Source organism: Vulpes vulpes, unplaced genomic scaffold (genome assembly GCF_048418805.1).
Source record: "Vulpes vulpes isolate BD-2025 unplaced genomic scaffold, VulVul3 Bu000000683, whole genome shotgun sequence".
NCBI classification, from domain to species: domain Eukaryota; kingdom Metazoa; phylum Chordata; class Mammalia; order Carnivora; family Canidae; genus Vulpes; species Vulpes vulpes.
Genome location: NW_027325689.1, coordinates 51,861 through 57,360, shown reverse-complemented (window position 1 = coordinate 57,360; position 5,500 = coordinate 51,861).

Sequence of the window (5,500 nt, the reverse complement as noted above, 5' to 3'; positions counted from 1 at the left end):
TCGTTTCGATTTGATTATTTTTATTTCGATTAGATTATTTTCGATTCGATTTAATTATTTTCGCTTCTACTTGATTTTTTTCATTTCGATTCGATTATTTTGGTTTCGATTTGATTATTTTCGATTCGATTATTTTCATATCGATTTGATTATTTTGGTTTCGATTCCATTATTTCCGATTCGATTTGATTATTTTCGATTCGATTTGATTATTTTCGATTCGATTCGGTTATTTTCATTTCCATTTAATTATTTTGGTTTCGATTAGATTATTTTCGCTTCTACTTGATTTTTTTCATTTCAATTCGATTATTTTCTATTCGATTTGATTTTTTTCGATTCGATTCAATTCGTTTCTTTTCGATTCGAATTTTTTGATTCGATTCGTTTATTTTCGTTTTGATGTGATTATTTTCGATTCGATTCGATTATTTTCATTTTGATTGATTATTTTGGTTTCGATTCGATTATTTTCGTTTTGATGCGATTTTTTTCGTTTCGATTCGCTTATTTTCGTTTCGATTATGTTTTTATTCGATTCGATTATCTTCGTTTTGATTCGATTATTTTCGTTTCGATTCAATTCCATTCCATTCGATATTTATCGATTCGATGCGATTTGATTTTCTTCAATTCGATTCGATTCCATTCCATTTTTTTCATTTCGATTTGATTATTTTTCTTTTGATTGTATTCTTTTTATTCCATTCGATTATTTTCGTTTTGATTCGATTTTCATTTCGATTGGATTATTTTTGTTTCAACTCAATTATTTTCGTTTCAACTCGATTGTTTTTGATTCGATTCGATTATTTTCGTTTCAATTCGAATTTTTAAATCGATTCGTTTATTTTCACTTCGATTTGATTATTTACGTTTCGATTCAATTATTTTCGATTCGATTCGATTATCTTCATTTCGATTCGATTATTTTCGTTTCGATTCGATTTTTTTCGATTCGATTTGATTCCATTCCATTCGATTTCTATCGATTCGATATGATTTGATTTTCTTAGATTCGATTCGATTCGATTCCACTTTTTTCATTTCGATTTGATTATTTTTGTTTAGATTCTATTCTTTTTATTCCATTCGATTATTTTCATTTCGATTCGATTATTTTCATGTCGATTCGATTATTTTGGTTGCGACTCGATAATTTTCATTTCGATTCGGTTATTATCGATTTGATTCGATTATTTTCGTTTCTATTTTATTATTTCGATTCGATTATTTTCATGTCGATTTAATTATTTTGGTTTCAACTCGATTATTTTCGCTTCTACTTGATTTTTTTCATTTCGATTCGATTATTTCCTATTCAATTTGATTATTTTCGATTCGATTCGATTATTTTAGTTTCGATTTGATTATTTTCGATTCGATTCGATTATTTTCATGTGGATTTGATTATTTTGGTTTTGATTCGATTATTTTTGTATCGATTGATTATCTTCGTTTCGATTTGATTATTTTCTATTCGATTCGATTATTTTCATGTCGATTCAATTCGTTTCTTTTCTATTCGAATTTTTTCGATTCGATTTGATTATTTTCAGTTAGATTTGTTTATTTTAGATTCGATTGAATTATTTTTGATTCGATTCGATTTTTCTCATTTCGATTTGATTATTTTCAATTCGATTTGATTTTTTTCGATTCAATTCAATTTGTTTCTTTTCGATTCGATTATTTTCATTTCTATTTGATTATTTTCGTTTCAATTCGATTATTTTCTATTCGATTCGATTATTTTCATGTCGATTCAATTCGTTTCTTTTCAATTCGAATTTTTTCGATTCGATCCGATTATTTTCTTTTCGATTCGATTTTTCTCGTTTTGATTCATTATTTTTGTTTTGATTCGATTATTTTCTATTCGATTTGATTTTTTTCATGTCGATTTGATTATTTTGTTTTCGATTTGATTTTCATTTCGATTGATTATTTTCGTTTCGATTTCATCATTTTCTATTCTATTCGATTATTTTAGTTACTATTTGATTACTTTCGATTCGATTCCATTATTTTCATGTCGATTTGATTATTTTGGTTTCGTTTCCGTTTCGATTGATTATTTTCGATTCGATTTGATTATTTTTGATTCAATTTGATTATTTTTGTTTCGATTTGATTATTTTTGATTCGATTTGATTTTTTCCATGTCAATTTGATTTTAGTTTCGATTTGATTATTTTCAATTCGATTTGATTTTTTTCATGTCGATATGATTTTAGTTTCGATTTGATTATTTTCGATTCGATTTGATTTTTTTCATGTGGATTTGATTATTTTGGCTTCGATTTGATTTTCATTTCGATTGATTATTTTCGTTTCGATTATGTTTTTATTCGATTCGATTATCTTCGTTTTGATTCGATTATTTTCGTTTCGATTCAATTCCATTCCATTCGATATTTATCAATTCGATGCGATTTGATTTTCTTCAATTCGATTCGATTCCATTCCATTTTTTTCATTTCGATTTGATTATTTTTCTTTTGACTGTATTCTTTTTATTCCATTCGATTATTTTCGTTTTGATTCGATTTTCATTTCGATTGGATTATTTTTGTTTCAACTCAATTATTTTCGTTTCAACTCGATTGTTTTTGATTCGATTCGATTATTTTCGTTTCAATTCGAATTTTTAAATCGATTCGTTTATTTTCACTTCGATTTGATTATTTACATTTCGATTCAATTATTTTCGATTCGATTCGATTATTTTCATTTCGATTCGATTATTTTCGATTCGACTCGATTATTGTTGATTTGATTCGATTATTTTGGTTTCAATTTGATTATTTTTGATTCTATCTGATTATTTTCGTTTCGATGTGATTATTTTCGATTCAATTCGATTATTTTCATGTTGTGTGATTATTTTGGTTTCGATTATTTTCGTTTTGATGCGATTTTTTGTTTCGATTCGATTATTTTCATTTCGATTATGTTTTTATTCAACTCGATTATCTTCATTTCGATTCGATTATTTTCATTTCGATTCGATTTTTTTCGATTCGATTCGATTCCATTCCATTCGGTTTCTATTGATTCGATGAGATTTGATTTTCTTAGATTCGATTCGATTCCTTTTTTTTATTTCGATTTGATTATTTTTGTTTAGGTTCTATTCTTTTTATTCCATCCGATTATTTTCGTTTCGATTCGATTATTTTCATGTCGATTCGATTATTTTGGTTGCGACTCGATTATTTTCGTTTCTATTTTATTATTTCGATTCGATTATTTTCATGTCGATTTAATTATTTTGGTTTCAACTCGATTATTTTCGCTTCTACTTGATTTTTTTCATTTCGATTCGATTATTTCCTATTCAATTTGATTATTTTCGATTCGATTTGATTATTTTAGTTTCGATTTGATTATTTTTGATTCGATTCGATTATTTTCATGTGGATTTGATTATTTTGGTTTCAATTCGATTATTTTTGTATCGATTGATTATTTTCGTTTTGATTCGATTATTTTCTATTCGATTCGATTATTTTCATGTCGATTCAATTTGTTTCTTTTGTATTCGAATTTTTTCGATTCGATTCGATTATTTTCTTTTCAATTCGATTTTTCTCGTTTCGATTCATTATTTTTGTTTCGATTCGATTATTTTCTATTCGATTTGATTATTTTCATGTCGATTTAATTCGTTTCTTTTCGATTCGAATATTTACGTTTCGATTCGATTATTTTCTATCCGATTCGATTATTTTCATGTCGATTCAATTCGTTTCTTTTCAATTCGAATTTTTTCGATTCGATCCGTTTATTTTCGTTTCGATTCGATTATTTTCATTTCGATTTGACTTTTCTCATCTCGATTCGATTATTTTCATTTCTATTTGATTATTTTCGATTTGATTATTTTTGATTTGATTTTTTTCGCTTCTACATGATTTTTTCGTTTCGATTCATTTATTTTCGTTTCGATTCAATCATTATTGTTTTGATTCATTTATTTTCGTTTCGATTCGATATTTTCGATTCAATTCGAATCGGTTTTTTCGATTCGATGCTATTCGATTGGATTTTTTTCTTTTCGATTCGATTATTTTTGTGTTTCAATTTTTTTTCGTTTCAATTCGATCATTGTCGTTTTGATTATTTTCGTTTCGATTCAATTATTTTAATTTCGATTCGGTTATTTTCGTTTCGATTTGATTATTTTCTATTCAATTAGATTATATTCGTTTCGATTTGATTAATTTAATTTGATTCGATTTTCGTTTCGATTGATTATTTTCATTTCGATTCGATTATTTTCTATTCGACTTGATTATTTTCGATTCGATCAATTATTTTCATGTGGATTTGAATATTTTGGTTTCGATTCGATTATTTTCATTTCAATTGATTATTTTCGTTTCGATTTGATTATTTTCTATTCGATTTGATTTTTTTGATTCGATTCAATTCGTTTCTTTTCTATTTGAATTTTTTCGATTCAATTTGATTATTTTCAGTTAGATTTGTTTTAGATTCGATTCAATTATTTTTGATTCGATTTGATTTTTCTCATTTCGATTTGATTATTTTCGATTCGATTTGATTTTTTTCGATTCAATTCAGTTCGCTTCTTTTTGATTCAATTATTTTCGTTTCTATTTGATTATTTTCGTTTCGATTTGATTATTTTTATTTCGATTAGATTATTTTCGATTCGATTTAATTATTTTCGCTTCTACTTGATTTTTTTCATTTCGATTCGATTATTTTGGTTTCGATTTGATTATTTTCGATTCGATTATTTTCATATCGATTTGATTATTTTGGTTTCGATTCCATTATTTCCGATTCGATTTGATTATTTTCGATTCGATTTGATTATTTTCGATTCGATTCGGTTATTTTCATTTCCATTTAATTATTTTGGTTTCGATTAGATTATTTTCGCTTCTACTTGATTTTTTTCATTTCAATTCGATTATTTTCTATTCGATTTGATTTTTTTCGATTCGATTCAATTCGTTTCTTTTCGATTCGAATTTTTTGATTCGATTCGTTTATTTTCGTTTTGATGTGATTATTTTCGATTCGATTCGATTATTTTCATTTTGATTGATTATTTTGGTTTCGATTCGATTATTTTCGTTTTGATGCGATTTTTTTCGTTTCGATTCGCTTATTTTCGTTTCGATTATGTTTTTATTCGATTCGATTATCTTCGTTTTGATTCGATTATTTTCGTTTCGATTCAATTCCATTCCATTCGATATTTATCGATTCGATGCGATTTGATTTTCTTCAATTCGATTCGATTCCATTCCATTTTTTTCATTTCGATTTGATTATTTTTCTTTTGATTGTATTCTTTTTATTCCATTCGATTATTTTCGTTTTGATTCGATTTTCATTTCGACTGGATTATTTTTGTTTCAACTCAGTTATTTTCGTTTCAACTCGATTGTTTTTGATTCGATTCGATTATTTTCGTTTCAATTCGAATTTTTAAATCGATTCGTTTATTTTCACTTCGATT